Raw genomic sequence first — 18305 nt, forward strand, 5'->3', positions numbered from 1 at the left:
TGCATTGTTTATTAAGGATTAATACTTGCTCAGGTAAATACTTTTAACTTATTTTCCGTTATACAGGCTTGGGTTACGGTATTTAAAATACCGCTTGGTCAGGCAATTGACCCCAACTCATTAGTAGTTGGGTACTATCAATGTGACCCGTTTAAAAATTGGTTTTGTTGGCTTTACGCCTTTGGGAGCTTAATGACCATGTCCCGGATATCCTTGGCATCATTTTACGAAATGGCCACGACCCCGACACACGGGTGTAGGCGTACACCCGTAATGTTTCTATATTATTAAAGGTATAACCGTTGGTTTTCCCGCCACGGATTTATGCTTAGTGGCGTGTCTATTAACCTTAAACCCGGCACGACCCGGGTGACCGAACGCATAGTAACATGTAATTCTTTTACAAGATTTAATTATAAATTATCCCAAGTTATAAAGAGTTTGTGCCATGTGCATTCAAATCAATTTTATTAAACATTTTACAAAAGTGTCGGTTGAATGTATTTACCAGTGTAAACTGACGTATTTTCCCCAAAAAGATTAAATGCAGGTTCTAAGCGTAATTGGCTGGATATCTCTCCTTAGCATCAATAAAGAGCCTCGCAAGCTTAAGATGCCTACGTCTGTTGAACAATACTTATATTTTATTTTGATCCTTTGTGGATTATATTTCGACAACTGTGATACTTTGATATTACATTCAAAGGTTGAAATATATTTATCTTTATGCTTCCGCTGTGCATTTATATATTGTGTGGTTTGACTATATTGTTGCCAACTACGTCACGGTAATCCCCCACCGGGCCCATCGGTGATACACGTGGAAATCGGGGTGTGACAGGTTGGTATCAGAGCCAACGTTGAGTGAATTAAACACTATCCTTATGTGTTTAATCTCATTGACACAATTACACATACTTGAGTCTAGACAAGAACATAGGACAAATTCGAATTTGTTATTCCAGTTTGTCTTTTATTGTTTATTGTGATTTAAAGATTTTTAAGCAGGAATTATGCCACCAGCAATTAGAAGAGGAGGAAGAGGCAAAGGGCCGATCACTACTCACAATGATCACGAGGCCGGACCTTCGAACATGCGAGCTCCTTCCAGCACGAGGAGCGAAGAACCTCAGAGACGTAGAAGAAACCTCTTTGAACCTGCAAGACATTCTACCTCGCATAGTTCGACACCTTCATACCGTCACTCTTTTGAACCAAATTCGGAGAACGATCCCAGTAACCCTCAACCTTCGTTTATACCTCTCCAGCGATCCGCATCGCACCGTTCCTATGGCGATCCTACTCCTTTCTTTCAAGGCGATTTAACCCGGCTGATTAGGTCCAATAACCAATAGGTTATAACCCTTTAGGACCCGAAGACCATTTCTCCGAAGATAATGCGGTAGATATGGATGGAGACACGGATCCCATAGAACCTGCAAGAGGTACTCCCAACCATCCAATCGAGATCTCTGATGGGTCATCCTTCCATGGAACACCCTATCAAGGTCCCGACAGTTTCCAGGCAAGGTTTAACCAGTGTGATTGGTACTTCACACCCTCTCATCACTTCTCGCCTCATGAGCAGCAACAGCAACAGGATCCTTCCGAGGATTCGTGTTTCGTGGCAGTTACGCCACCGCCTCCTCCGCCACCAGTTCAACCAGCACCTCCAGATCCCCCAAGGCGTAGGAAATCAGGCGCGCGGATGTCCACCCGAGGAGGGGAATTCCACTTTAGTACCCCTCGTCACTCGAGTGCAAGTCACTTTCCGCCAGTACCTGAAGAACCACAGTTAGGGGAACCTTCTGGTCACGCTGCAGAGGTGAATTCTGCACCAGTTGCACCACCTCCACCACCATTCGGCTATGACAATCCAATACCAGCATACGGCGGTTCCACCGCGTACAACCCGTTTGATCAGCTGACTCACACGCACTACAACTATAATTATAATGCTGACCCATACGTGGTAGCGGCTAATTACAATGCCCTCCATCCAGACAGAGCTTATGGAAACCTTTGGGGAACAGATTACTCAACTCATGGGTATCCAATACCTCCTAGACCTCCGGTTCAACAACCGTCGCAGCAGCCACGTTTTTCTCCACCGGAGCAAGAAGAAATCCTCCACCGTCTAAACCGAGTGGAACGAGACTTTGAGCAAGAACATAAAAGTAATCGTGGATTCCTTAAAGGCCTAGCAAACCTACTACAAGGGAGGAAGAAACGAGATCATTAGTCTCTTTATGTATTATTGTAGTTACAATTACAATCAAGTCCCTGCGAGGACCTTTGTCATAAGTATTTTAGTCCATGCGAGGACAGTTACCGTGTTTAGTCCCTACGTGGACAATTGCATTTTCAGTCCCTGCGTGGACTTACCTTTTAGTCCCTGTGTGGACACCTATCTATGTAGTTGGTCCCTGCGTGGACTTGTTTTCTGTAAACCTCTACGTAGGTATTCATTTAATTAAAAGTCCCGGTTAGGGCAGTGTATAACCATTATTATGATTAATGGAATATATGTTATAAATTTCATTTTGTTGTTATATACAATGAAACAAAGATCATTCCTTTTAAATTAATCTGCCTAAATAAAGAATCTTAATAGTGAAACCTAGCCTGGTGTCATTATAAGACCCGACCAAGATGGTAAGACTTAATTAAAAAGATTCAGATTCCAGTTAACCTCTGTAAACATGTTAACATTCTTGGCAGATGTGATTCGTCAAAAATCACACGCGTCATTCTTATATACGAATCCATTAAGGGATTCCAAAACCCAAATTAATGATTTGTAAATCATGGATTAAAATCGTCAATAAAGATGATTATTTATTTAAAACATCCATTAGTGATGAAGTGCCTACGGGCCATACTTATTGTCATATAAGACAAAAGATAGTTGTAGTCTATGACTCCCTGTCAGAAAAGGTAAAAGGACTACGGTTCAAACCTTCATGCCTTAATTCTCTGTAATCCCGGCTTATATTATAAAACGTCCCTGTGACTAGGCTTTTGTGCCACTAACTATGTTATTTATAAATAGGATAAGTTGTATTCAAATCCTAAATAAAAGCGAGTAACAAATTAACCCGATATGGTCTATGTTTACCATGGTTAATGAATTGCCATAAAAGACAATTCCATAATAAACTCCTAAATAAAACATTGTCATTTTCTTCTATAGCAGATTCGAGTTACGATGGCTGAACCAAGTGGAGTTAATAGTCATTCGAAGGAGGATGACAACGATAACGCCCAGATACATTTAACGGGCGCTGAACTAAAAGCTTTGGTAGACAACGCTGTTAAGCCAGCCCTGGATCGGCAGTATGAATAATACACCGAGTCCCGAAGCAGAACCCTAACTACACCCTACTCAAAGCCAAAAACCCACTCTAAATCTCACAGCAAACCACCTTCAACTCCGTCTAAGCCAAAGAAGGACGACGATAGACACTCATCCAATGAGAATAGCGTCCACCCTAAGAAGAAAGTAGTCGATGATACACCTCGCGCCAGGGGTTGCACGAATAAGTATTTCGTATCTTGCAAACCCCGAGATTTCACTGGGGAAAATGGCGCGGTGGACTGTATGACCTGGTTAGACGAGATGGACACTGTGGTGGACATCAGTGGTTGTGCAGAGAGAGATTTGGTGAAGTTTGTTTCACAGTCGTTCAAGGGTGAAGCCCTAGCGTGGTGGAGATCTCTGGTTCAAGCCTCTGGGAAGGCTGTTTTGTATAGCATGACATGGGAGGAATTTATGGCTCTCATCAAGGAAAATTACTGCCCTCAGCACGAGGTTGAGAAGATAGAGTCTGACTTCTTGTCGTTGGTCATGAAGAACCTGGATTGCCAGGCATACCTCACGACTTTCAACACTCTGTCGAGATTGGTTCCGTATCTTGTAACACCGGAACCCAAACGGATTGCGCGCTTCATTGGGGGTTTGGCCCCAGAAATAAAAGCTAGCGTAAAGGCTTCTAGGCCTGCTACCTTCAGATCCGTGGCAGATATATCTCTGTCTCTCACGCTTGATGCAGTGAGGCAGAGGTCGTTGAGGAATGCTGATAGTGAGAAGAGGAAACGGGAGGATGATGATTCACGTAGATCCAGCAAGAAGCATCGAGGCAATCGTGACCACAAGAGGGGGTCAGAGAACAAGAGAAATGACCGTCAATCAGGCGACAAGCCCTTGTGCAAGGTTTGTCAGAAGCACCACTTTGGAAGGTGCAGGTTTGAGAAGAAATCCCCACTGAAGCCGTGTGGGATATGCAAGTCCTCGGAGCATAGGACTCTTGAGTGCAAGAAACTCAAGGATGCAACTTGCTATAGTTGCAACGAGAAAGGGCATATCAAGATGAACTGCCCGAAGTTAGTGAAGAAGGCTGAAGATGGGAAGAAGACTAATGCGAGGGTCTTTCAGATGGATGTTAAGGAGGCTATCCAGAACGACAATGTCATAACCGGTACGTTCCTTATCAATGATGTTTTCGCAAGAGTCTTATTTGATTCTGGAGCAGATAAATCCTTTGTGGATGATAAGTTCTGCGAGTTATTAAAATTTCCTGTTAAAACCTTGAATGTAAAATATGAAGTAGAACTAGCCGATGGGATTATGGGGACAGTTTCAACTGTTTTAGATGGATGTGTTATATCCATTAGGAATCACTCATTTCCTTTATCCCTGTTACCCTTTAACTTAGCTGGTTTCGATGTGGTGTTGGGTATGGATTGGTTATCGCAAAACCAAGCCCAAATCGTGTGTAACCAGAAACAAGTGGTAATCAAGACTCCGTCTGGAGAACCACTTACCATCCAAGGAGATACTCGACATGGATTGCCTGCACATGTATCTATGCTAAAGGCATCCAGATGTTTGAAGAAAGGATGTGTCATTTATATGGCACAAGTAATCATCGGTGAGGAGAATCCCAGAATTGAAGACATCCCAGTCATCTCCGACTATCCTGAAGTTTTCCCAGAAGAACTGCCTGGTTTGCCACCAGACAGACAAGTAGAATTTAGCATCGACATCATTCCAGGAGCCGCGCCTATTGCGAGAGCGCCCTATAGATTGGCACCCACTGAAATGAAGGAATTAAGGCCGCAGTTAGATGATCTGCTAGCCAAGGGTTTTGTTAGACCAAGTTCATCTCCTTGGGGAGCGCCAATCCTGTTCGTCAAGAAGAAAGATGGTTCAATGCGTCTATGCATCGATTACCGCGAGCTAAACAAAGTGACGATCAAGAATAGGTATCCTTTGCCCAGGATCGATGACCTGTTCGATCAATTGCAAGGAGCGAGCTACTTCTCCAAGATTGACCTAAGGTCAGGGTACCATCAATTGAAGGTCAAGGACGAAGACGTGCATAAAACTGCATTTAGGACTCGATATGGTCACTTCGAGTTCCTAGTGATGCCTTTTGGGCTCACCAATGCACCTGCCGCATTCATGGATCTCATGAATCGCGTTTGCAAGCCTTATTTGGATAAATTTGTCATTGTCTTCATCGATGACATCCTTATCTACTCGAAGAGTCAAGCTGACCACGAAAAGCATCTTCGATGTATCCTTAAACTGCTTCATCAAGAAAAGCTTTATGCCAAGTTCTCTAAATGTGACCTTTGGCTACGAGAGGTCCAGTTCCTTGGACATGTAGTCAGTGAGAGTGGTATCCAGGTGGATCCCACTAAAGTTGAAGCCGTCATGAACTGGCAGGAGCCGAAGACACCTACGGAAATTCGCAGTTTCCTAGGTCTAGCAGGATACTATAGACGCTTCATCGAAAACTTCTCAAGAATTGCTGCACCCCTAACTTCTTTAACTAGAAAGAAAATAAAGTTCGATTGGGGCCCTAAGCAGCAAGAAGCTTTTGATATCCTCAAGCAAAGGCTGAGCAATGCTCCAGTGTTGACATTGCCAGATGGAATGGAAGAATTCGTCGTATATTGTGATGCATCGCACACCGGAATGGGTTGTGTGCTTATGCAGAGGGGCAAGGTGATTGCCTATGCTTCGCGACAATTGAAAGTGCATGAAAAGAACTACACCACCCACGACTTGGAGTTGGGTGCCGTTGTATTTGCACTAAAACTTTGGAGGCATTACCTGTATGGCATTAAATTTGTGATCTATTCTGATCACAAAAGCCTTCAGCATCTGTTCAATCAGAAGGATCTGAATATGAGGCAGCGACGCTGGATGGAAACTCTGAATGACTATGACTGTGAAATAAGATACCATCCAGGCAAGGCCAATGTAGTCGCAGATGCCTTAAGCAGGAAAGAGAGAGTGAAACCGATAAGAATCAATGCCAAGAGCATTGAAATAAAGAACAGTCTGAATGAACGATTGTTAGCTGCACAGAAAGAAGCTGTGTTGGAAGCTAACTATCCAAACGAAAAGCTAGGGGTAACTAAAGAACAGTTATCTTCTGGCAAAGACGGAATTCTGAGATTGAATGGAAGGATATGGGTTCCTGTTTATGGAGGTCTACGTGACGTTATTCTCCGGGAAGCCCACAGTTCCCGATATTCCGTTCATCCTGGTGCTGATAAAATGTACCAGGATATGAAGGCAAATTTCTGGTGGATAGGCTTGAAAAAGTCTATAGCCACCTATGTAGCAGCTTGACTTGTGCGCAAGTAAAGGCTGAACATCAAAAACCGTCAGGCTTGCTACAGCAGCCTGAACTTCCCGAGTGGAAATGGGAAATGGTGACGATGGACTTCATCACCAAATTACCAAAGACAAAGAAGGGAAACGATACAATATGGGTGATAGTTGATAGACTGACCAAGTCAGCACATTTCCTACCCATAAAGGAGACTCATAGCTCCGATATATTAGCCCAGTTGTTTGTAGACAAGATTGTAGCCTTCATGGAGTGCCTGTGTCTATCATCTCTGATAGAGACACCAGATACACATCACACTTCAGGAGAAGCTTCCAACAATCTTTGGGGTCACGTTTGAATTTCAGTACGGCTTACCACCCTCAGACAGATGGACGAAGTGAGCGTACGATCCAAACGTTAGAAGACATGCTTCGTGCATGTGCGATCGACTTAGGTGGTAGTTGGGATAACCACCTACCACTAGTCGAATTCTCCTATAACAACAGCTACCACACAAGCATTAAGGCTGCACCTTTTGAAGCTTTATATGGTAGAAAATGTAGAATGCCCGTTTGTTGGGCAGAAGTTGGAGATGTCCAATTGACAGGACCTGATATAATATTTGAAACCACGGACAAGATTGTCCAAATTCGCAATCGATTGAAAGCTGCCCGAGATAGGCAGAAAAGCTACGCAGATTTGAAGCGTAAGCCTTTCAATTTCGAAGTAGGCGACAAGGTACTGCTAAAGGTATCACACTGGAAAGGGGTGATGCGATTCGGTAAGAAAGGCAAACTAAGCCCGAGATATATTGGACCTTTCGAGGTAATCGAACGAGTCGAATCGGTTGCCTACAAGTTAAACTTACCGGAAGAGGTCAGTGGTATCCACAATGTGTTCCACATCTGTAACCTGAAGAAGTGTTTCGCTGACGAATCACTGGTTATACCGCATACAGATGTACACATCGACGAGAGCTTAAAATTCGTTGAGAAACCTGTGTCGATCGAGGATCGACAGGTCAAGAAACTTCGCAGGAAGTACATACCGATTGTGAAAGTGAAATGGGATGCCCGTAGAGGTCCCGAGTACACGTGGGAGGTAGAGTCCACGATGAAGGAGAAGTACCCTCATCTATTCCAATGAATCTCGAGGTCGAGATTTCTTTTAAGGGGGTGAGGATGTAACACCTCGAAATTTTGCGTCCAATAATGTATTGACACGTGTCTTGAGTTTACACGTGGTATTAAATACAGAATAAAGGACACTAAAGTTGACAAACATGGAAAGTATGTAAATTCGAGGGTTAAAAATGTCAACGAGGGATAAATACGTTGTACAGTAACCCTAAATGATGCTCGTACCTTCAAACGGATAAATCATGGATCGTACGGAACGAAATACGGAAGAAAGTGAGAGATTACAAACTACAGGGGTTAATTGTGTCAACATGTTTAAGTTATACCTCTGAGTGACCCTTTAACATACCCGAGGCTTTGTAACAGTAAACTTCGCTCACTAGAATATACGATATAAATTTCGCGAAGTTCCGTTCTAAAACGAGAAAGTTATGATCAATTTCGTATGCGAGGGGTTAGAAGCGTCAACAATGAAAGATAAGGCTTTTCGGATAGTAATTAAACTAACCAGGGACTTAACTGCGTGGGTAAAAGTCACGAGGCCCTTATTCGTAATTAATCGAGGCCCAAATCGCAAAGTTACCCCTTCGAAACCGAAAGGTCAGGCTAATAATGGCAAAAGATTGAAAATCTTGAATTACAGGCCTTAGGCGGCCCACATTAGAGAAACAAGGAAGTTCAGGCGGGCCGCGAGCCATATGAAGATCCGATTCCTGACATAAGGATTCAGGCGGCCCACGTGAGCCTAGCCTGATCCTTAATGCGGGCCGCGTCAAGTCCCAAGAAGCAGAAAACTCACACAGATTCAATGTTTGATGCTTTAACCGACCTTGGGAGCAATTATGGCAGCATGGGCGCCCCCTACATGTCTCCTAGCACTCAGGGACAACTGCTGATCATCCATGAGCAATTATAGACTTAGTTGTGATGATCTTGTGCTCCAATTTTCACTATAAAAGGCAATGTAATGCACACAAGTGAAACACACCTCAAACCTGCTTTCTTGATCACTTCTGGAGCTCAAGAGCATTCTTCTAACATCTCTGGTCGTGCACCAAGCTTCTGTAAGTTTGCCTAATCCTTTGTGGCTTAGTTTTTGCATAGTTTAGCTTAAAAGTCAATTTCGTCATAATTAACGATTGACTTGACGATAAATCACAAATGGTCCAGTGGTTTGTCGATCAAAGGTAGTTATATGTTGGTAATCATGTGGGCATTAAACCCCAAAAAGGGCACTCTCTGATTCTCACTCTAACTAGTCCGAATGTCGAGTCAAACTTGCTTAGAAAAAGTCAACAGAATGCTACTTTGCGATTTTATGCATAATCAGTAATGTAGATGGCGTGTAACCTGTTTTAACACTCATATAACATGATAATAAGTATATTAACTAGTCTAAGCTTATTTGATCCAACCATTTACTGTTTTGACCCGGTTCGAAACCGAAAGTCGCAAAACTTTGACTTTTGCTTTGACTTCAGTTCTGACCTGTTATGGTATGATTTAGATATTCCTTTGGACTCTCTTAGGACCAGGTTACATGATGGTATAACCCTCTGTGACTGGTTCGTTGTTTGTCCAAGTCTTTAACACATTTCCGTTAAATGCTTAAAAGTTGACCGTAACGCCCTTTTCACTTTAAAACGAGAATTTTAGACATGTGAAAGGATAATAATCTTAGTTACTGATTTCTAAGCATTTCCCTAAAATTTCACGTCAATCCGAGGTCTAGAATGGGAGTTATGCTAAATAGCGCAATTACGAAAACTTTAGTAATTAAAAGGCGCAATTAGCATAACGCCTATCTAAACCCAGATTTCGACACCAAACCTTTTACACACTGATGTAAAATAATATTTTGGGAATTTTAAAGATTTTTAATTATTTTTAACCTGCACATAACCTGCGGTTATGGCATCGGTTCGGTAAATACCGAATATACCCTTTTCGAGCATAACTTGAGTTCTACAAGGTCTTTTGACCCGATTCCAGTTGCTACTGATTTTAAATAATAAATAGAGTATTTTGGACTTTATAAACTGTTCGGAAAACTCAGATTTCCTGTAGAACTCAGAAACTTCTTTTATAATCTTTAAAATAACCGCAATACCCCTACGGGGCATATATTAGATTAAAACTCATTACGGGCATTATGGAAGGTATCCTACTGATACCACAACCTCTTTAAAGCATGTTGACTTAGGAAATTTGTATAGGACTCTTACGGTTACCCGTTACGCCTTTTGCGCGCACGGTTCGACTTATATAACTAGTTTACATAAACTAGCCGAAACGGGTCAAACCTTATTCTTTTGACCTCAAAATCCAGAGTGTGATTATATTACCCATATAAAACAAGTCTTCAAACTTGTCGGGTCCGAATCACATTCCATTCCCGGTTTTCGCCTTTCACGCGATTAAACCGTAAATATCCTTTGAAACTGACCGGTCTAAGCTAAGGCTAAATTAAAGACCCGTTAGGATTCTAATAGGTTGATTTAAACCTTCGTTCCAGAATAAGAGACCAGTAAAAGAAACTTGCATTGTTTATTAAGGATTAATACTTGCTCAGGTAAATACTTTTAACTTATTTTCCGTTATACGGGTTGGGTTACGGTATTTAAAATACCGCTTGGTAAAATAATTGACCCCAACTCATTAGTAGTTGGGTACTATCAATGTGACCCGTTTAAAAATTGGTTTTGTTGGCTTTACGCCTTTGGGAGCTTAATGACCATGTCCCGGATATACTTGGCATCATTTTACGAAATGGCCACGACCCCGACACACGGGTGTAGGCGTACACCCGTAATGTGTCTATATTATTAAAGGTATAACCGTTGGTTTTCCCGCCACGGATTTATGCTTAGTGGCGTGTCTATTAACCTTAAACCCGACACGACCGGGGTGACCGAACGCATAGTAACATGTAATTCTTTTACAAGATTTAATTATAAATTATCCCAAGTTATAAAGAGTTTGTGCCATGTGCATTCAAATAAATTTTATTAAACATTTTACAAAAGTGTCGGTTGAATGTATTTACCAGTGTAAACTGACGTATTTTCCCCAAAAAGATTAAATGCAGGTTCTTAGCGTAATTGGCTGGATATCTCTCCTTAGCATCAATAAAGAGCCTCGCAAGCTTAAGATGCCTACGTCTGTTGAACAATACTTATATTTTATTTTGATCCTCTGTGGATTATATTTCGACAACTGTGATACTTTGATATTACATTCAAAGGTTGAAATATATTTATCTTTATGCTTCCGCTGTGCATTTATATATTGTGTGGTTTGACTATATTGTTGCCAACTACGTCACGGTAATCCCCTACCGGGCCCACCGGTGATACACGTGGAAATCGGGGTGTGACAATCCAAGAACTTCCATAATGTTTGGATATAAAGAAATTATACGGGAAAGTGTCTTGTAATGGGAATTCCAACGTGTATCCCCGGGCCTTGAAAGCGTCATTTCTTGGTTCAACCCACTTCCGGTACAAAGTACATCTTCCGTTTTTTCCAATTGTCTTCTTTGGCTTTCACGAAGCATATCTTGCCGTTTAGAACATGCACAAACGGCATTTGTTAAACATGTTATCGTTTCAAAAACTCTCCAAATTGGTGTGTATTTGTGAGCCACCGCCACAACAACTAGTTGAAGTTGGTGTGCAAAGCAATGAATATAAAAAGCCGAAACATTTTCCTTTAAGATTAGAGCCCTTAGGCCGTTAAACTCGCCCGGCATGTTACTTGCCCCGTCATAGCCTTGGCCTCTAATCCTTTTCAAACTTAACCCATAACGTGCCAATATATCATCAATAGCCATTTTGAGTGTTATTGCGCTTGTCTCTTTGACATGAACAAGCCCAATAAAACGCTCCTTAACAATCCCAACTTTATCAACAAAACGAATAACAACTGCCATTTGTTCCTTTTTTGATACATCACATGATTCATCTACTAATAAAGGAAAAACATCATCATCAAGTTCTTCTAAAATTTGTTTAATTACATCTTGAGCATAACAATGTTTGATGTCCGCTTGAATTTTAGGACTTGTCCTTTGGTTATTCGCGGGTGCATTCTCTAAGATAACTTTAGCAAGCTTTTCCTTCATTTCACCCATGAGTTCTAAAAGCTCTATGAAATTCCCTTTATTTAATGAATCTTTTGATTCATCATGTCCACGAAATGCTAATCCGCCATTCATCAACCTTTTCCCAAGCAAAGTAGAAGCACTAAGTCTAAGTCGGTATTCACGTTTCTCCTTAGGGGTCCTATTGTCCCATTGTGTGTGTACCGCTTGATTTTCGTTAACTAAATCGGCACTCTTTTGGAAACATTTGTTGTGTAGACTATTAACTAAACCAACATGTTTTTTAAGTGACGCATGTACCTTTTTCCAATTGTTATACCCACCGCTCACAAATGTGTCTCTACCATCTCCGAAGTGGCTCCTAAACAAATAGCAACATAAGCAAAACACACGATCCGATTTTGATCTATACTCTAACCATCCCTTATACTCATGTTTGTCATACCATTCTTCCTTAAATTTTCTTAACTTGTCACCTTGAAACGTTGTTTGTGGGAATTCGATACCTCTTGGTTGATACAGTCCTCTTAGTATATATGCCCTTCTAATCTCATCCCGTTGATTCACGTTATATGATTATATCAGCTTGCGATCATACGGATCTGAAGGAAGAGTATCCAAATCAATTAGTTCGGAAGATGTATCCACTTTCTTCCTCTTGAGAAATCGCGCCATAACGTCTCTACTCATGGTTCCTATCACAATCATATTGATCCATCATCCATGACCATAAATTCATAGTTCCAATAATCATCTAAATATCACCCCTAAAAATCATCTAAATAACATAATCATCAAGCCCTAGAATTGTTTAATCACCCCTAAAAATCATCTAAATAACATAATCATCAAAAAAATCATCTAAGGCAGTAAATCATCACATAAAATCATCAAAAAAACCATCATAAAAATCATCTATGGCAGTAAATAATTAAGTAAAATCATAAAAAAAAACAAAAAACTAACCCTTGATGATGTCGCTGCTGTGTTGCTGCTGCCTGGCCAGATTCCGGTCAGTTTCTGGCCGGAATTTTGACTGTCGCTGGCTGCTGTTGCTGCTGGCTTGCTTGCTGATGAAGTCGCTGGGCACTGGGCAGGATGTCGTAGAACAGAAACAGAAGGGCAGGAGGATATTGAAGGGGTTTTTGGGCTAATTGTTAATGTTTATTGTTGGGTATTGGGTAATTACTAATGGGCTTTTTGTTTATTGTTGGGTATTGGGTAATGGATATGGACTAATGGACTAATGGACTAATGGGTTAGGCTTTTGTTTATTGTTGGGTATTGGGTAATGGATATGGATTAATATAGGTAGTTTTTTTTTATAAAAAATCAGACTTTACTAAAAAAAATTATAATATAAATCCATAATATTTTTTACCCAAGGGGTGTGGATGAAAAATTCCAAGGGGTGCGACGGAAAAATTCCAAGGGGTGCGGACGAAAAATTCCAAGGGGTGCGGACGGGATTTTCTTCGGAAAATTACATAATTTTTTTTTTCTCGGGGGTGCGCCCGCCCACCTTGGCATGGTGGTGGGTCCGCCCCTGCTGCTTGCCAAAACACTATGTATCATCTATCCTCATTTTTCAACTTGGGGTGATTTTTGTGTGTATATGCATGTATATCTATATGTATTGGGTTATAGACCTGATTGTTACTCGGGGTTGTATAATAAAAATGGTATAGTTTCTGTAAAAAGTGCATATAACAAACGTGTTTTTATCACTATATGGTCGTTCACGTAACTAACTAACTGGATTTTTGTTCACAAACACCGGCCTATGTCAATTAGTAGCATTGAAATACCATAATAGTCTGTGTATTACATGTATTAAATATTGAAAAAAATATGTAATACACAAATTATATATTTCTATATGACTGAAATTACGTATTACATTACCAATAATAATGTATATAAATAATATTTTTTAATATCTTTTAAATATAACTTTTACTTAAACCAAATGTAAGGTTTAAATGTAAATAATATTAATAGTATGGCAATAATTACATTTTTTATTCTTATTAATAATTGTAACTAGTTTTTTTTTTAAGTCGTGCGTTGTGGTGAAACCGATCAAATAATAATGTAAAACAAACATAATTTGAAAATAAAATATGTTGTTTAGAAAGGCAAACCATTAGAACGGTTTAGTTTATCATTGTAGCGTTTTATGATATCAAACAAATACTTTATTTTAAGTACAAATTCGTTTTTAACAAAACTTGTAACGGAACTGTTATGGGTGGTTTTCTGCTCATATATCTTGAATAATATTCTGACTATGTTTCTTTTGTTGTGATCAGGATACCGGATCAGGATATTGGTAACATCCTGATACAGTATCCTGGTAGTGACTAATTAATTCACGTGCAGATTAATGGTGCAAGTCTATAACGTTCAAGTGGATTTCGTCTCCCAAAGACTCGAGCAAATCTGTTGGAATATGAACGTTGAAGCCGGAAGACGTGGACTACAACGTTCACAAAGGGAATATTCGTCATATCCCGGATTTGTAGGCTAGTTAGTTAGTTTTGTTTTACTATAAATAGGATTGATCAGATCAGATAAGACGCACACAATCTCTTGAACTCTCTTGCTCTCTATCTGCAAACACTCACAACACACTTACACTTGTATTCAAATCGCATTGTAACACTTAGTTGATCAGCATCATATCCCGTACTGTATCATGGTATTTGAAGTAATAAGAAGAACAAGGCAGCTGCGATTGTCAGCTCCCGAGGTTTTGTGCCGGCGATCTAGATTGATCAAGGGCTTTCCTCGTACATCCCGTGTCACCCTTTACCTTTTTGCTCATTGTTTGATTATTGATGCAACTCGATATCCTGAGCCGTATCCTGAAAACTGTTTTTACAAACAACTAAATTAACATATTTTTGATACACATTCTTAGCACACTACCTCACTTAACTAATCTGATCACTTAATTGCTTCGGTAATTTTTGACCAAAACAATTTGGCGCCCACCGTGGGGCAAGTGGTGCTATTTCTACTAAAAGCTTTTGCAAAATCATTACTTGGTTTTCTATTTTCAAAACTTTTTACTACATTATTTTCAATGGCCTCGAGATCAAACATGAGCTCTTCCACCGTGTTTGCTACAACCTCTGCAACAATTGGTTCGGTGCTTACACCACCTCCTCCGAGAACGCAAGCCTCTTCACAAGGAACTGAAATTCATGTGGCTCGGAATGTTATTCCCACTCAGAATGTTCAGGGTTCTACTCCAGTTTTGGCCTCTAATGATGAAATTCTAACTTTCTTATGTAGTATACAGGAACAGATGAAGCAACAGCAAGAGACCAACCAAACGCTGATGAGAGAGATACAACTCTTGAAATCCGGCTCAAGCAGGCCCGCTGAGGATACTGTCACCCCCTTGCAGCCCAGAGCTTTGAACTTCAGTTCTGCAGTATATACTGAGGATAACAGGGGGAATATTATGCCTAGCCATTCCCAGAGTCATATTCCTGAGATACTCTCTTCGGTTAGGGTGTCAACTGTGAGAAGTTCAGGATATGGCCAGAATCCTCAGACTGGTAACGTATCTAATAATAATAATAATACTCTTGCTACTAATGGTATTGGATCTTTGTAGGATGCAGGTATGACATCAGCATTTTCTAGGGAGCTTCAGAAATTGAACGACATGATATCCAGTGTACCTGGAGTGGTCCAGCCAATTCCAGAAGTATCCCAAGACAGCTACAGGATATCCCGGTTTGCATATCCTATTTGTGATGCTGAAATTCCAGAAAGATTTCAGACCCCCAACATGAAGCTCTATGACGGAACTACGGATCCTGAAGAGCATATTGCCCAGTATAGGGAAAGGATGGAAATCAACCCTATCCCTCCAGACCTCAAGGAAGCATGCCTCTGCAAGGGTTTTGGTTCTACCTTAACAGGATCCTTAAAATGGCTCTTAAACGTTCCTCCTCATTCGATTACATCATTTGCTCATTTAGTCAATTTATTTAATAGTCAATTTTCCTGCAGTCGAAGTTTTGAAAAACTAACCAGTGATCTCTATAGGATAACTCAAGGAACTCAGGAATCCTTAAGAGATTATGTGAAGAAGTTTAGCCGGGAATCCTTAGATATCCAACATCTTGATGTTGCAACAGCTATGCAGGCTTTCAAGATGGGATTGGAAAAAGATTCTCAATTTTACCAGGATCTCGTAATGGATCCCTGCAGGAACTTGGATGAAGCTCGGAACATGGGATTAAGATATATTCGACTGGAGGATGACAAAAGATGCAAGAGAGGATGAACTCATCCACAACCTATGAGTCAACCAACAGGAAATCAGAATCCTCGTACAAACCATATCGCTCTAAGCCAGATGGCAAGAATGACGGCAAGAAAGTGAATGTTGTTGAAGACGAGGATCCTGAAGAGTATCCTGAGTTGTCAGAATATTGTTTTTCTGTTAATATACCTGAACTGATGTATGCTATGCATGGTTTAGGAGACAAAGCAAGGTGGCCTAGGAAGAACCAACAGAAAGCTGATTGGAAGGATAAATCCAAATGGTGTGCCTTCTATGAGGATTTCAGACATGTTACTGAGGATTGCATTGCTTTGAGGAAAGAAATAAGCTATCTCCTGAGCAAGGGATATCTGAAGGATCTTCTGGGAAGAAAGAAGAATAAGGGTCAGGATACTGAGAAGGATCCTGAACGAGCAACATCACCTCCTGCGGATGCCAAGATAATAAACTTTATTTCAGGAGGATCCGACATTTTCGGAACATCATATTCTACGACAAAAAGGCACGCGAAGGTGGCTAAGGGAGAAAGGGGAGATAAGCCGACCAGGATGTCAACCCTCATGACTGATAAAGTGATCACGTTCGATAGTGATGACAGGGATACTGTCCAGGATCCTCATCATGATGCTTTGGTAATAACTTTATATGTTGCTAATCATTTTGTGCGCAGGATACTAGTGGATAATGGCAGCTCCGTCAACATAATTCAGCTGGAAACACTGAAGAGGATGAATGTATCCCCGATGGATACTACATCGAAATCCACTGTGCTTGTTGGGTTCAGTGGAGAAGCCAGGAATACCGTGGGAGAGATAAAGTTGCCAGTGTATGTTGAAGGGGTCAACTCAATGCAACGCTTTTGTGTCATGGACTCCTTATCCTGCTACAATATTATATTGGGTAGGCCATGGATCCATGATATGAATGCTGTGCCATTGACCTATCATCAATGCATCAATATCCCTACCCCTTGGGGGGTAGTCAAGGTGGAAAGTGATCAACAGGAAGCAAAGGAGTGTTATTCTTCTTCGATGAAATCCTCGATAAAGCCCAATGCAGCATAGCAATTAAAGATGCGGGCCCAGGATGTCATGGAGGCTTCAGGGCAGGATGTAAAGAAAATTATCCTGGATCAGGATAATCCAGATATCTCGGTGCTCGTAGGAACCAATATCCCTCAGGATATTGAAAATCAATTGACTAACTTTTTGAAATGCAAGATGTCAACATTCGCATGGAAACATGAGGATATGACAGGTATTTCCAAGGATATTATAACTCACAAGCTCGGAATTGATAGGTCTTTCAAGCCTGTCCAACAGAAACGAAGGAAGTTTGCTCCAGAACGGAACACAATCATTCAGGAAGAAGTTGAAAGATTATTAAAGAGCAAGATGATTAGGGAAGTGAAATTTCCCAAATGGCTAGCAAATGTAGTTGTGGTGCAAAAGAAAAATGGGGAATGGAGAGTTTGTGTAGATTACACAGACTTGAACAAAGCTTGTCCCAAAGACCCATTTCCCCTACCTCACATTGATTCAATGGTGGATGCTACTGCCGGCCACGAGATGTTAACCTTCATGGATGCCTCCTCAAGATTCCAGCAGATCCAAATGGAACCCTCAGATCAGAAGGATACTACTTTCATGACACCGACAAGTATTTATTGTTATACTGCTATGCCTTTTGGTTTAAAAAATGCAGGTGCAACATACCAGAGATTGGTGAACATGATGTTCAAAGATAAACTGGGGGACACCATGGAAGTATGCATTGACGATATGGTGGTAACATCTAAGAAGGCTGAGGATCACCTCCAAGATATTAAAGGAGCATTTGATATCCTGGATCAATATAACATGAAGTTAAATCCTGCCAAGTGCCATTTTGGAGTGGGGGCAGGAAAGTTTCTAGGATATATGGTGACTAAAAGAGGGATAGAAGCAAGCCCAGAACAGATCAAAGCCATCTTGGATATCAAGTCACCTTCCAACATGAAAGATGTACAAAGACTGACGGGACGAGTAGCAGCATTAAACAGATTTATCTCAAGATCCTCGGAAAAATGCAAGGAATTTTATGATATCCTGAAGAAAAATAAGAAATTCTAATGGGCAGAGAAGCATGAA

The sequence above is a fragment of the Helianthus annuus genome, chromosome 10, assembly GCF_002127325.2.
Source record: "Helianthus annuus cultivar XRQ/B chromosome 10, HanXRQr2.0-SUNRISE, whole genome shotgun sequence".
Taxonomy (NCBI): Eukaryota; Viridiplantae; Streptophyta; class Magnoliopsida; order Asterales; family Asteraceae; genus Helianthus; species Helianthus annuus.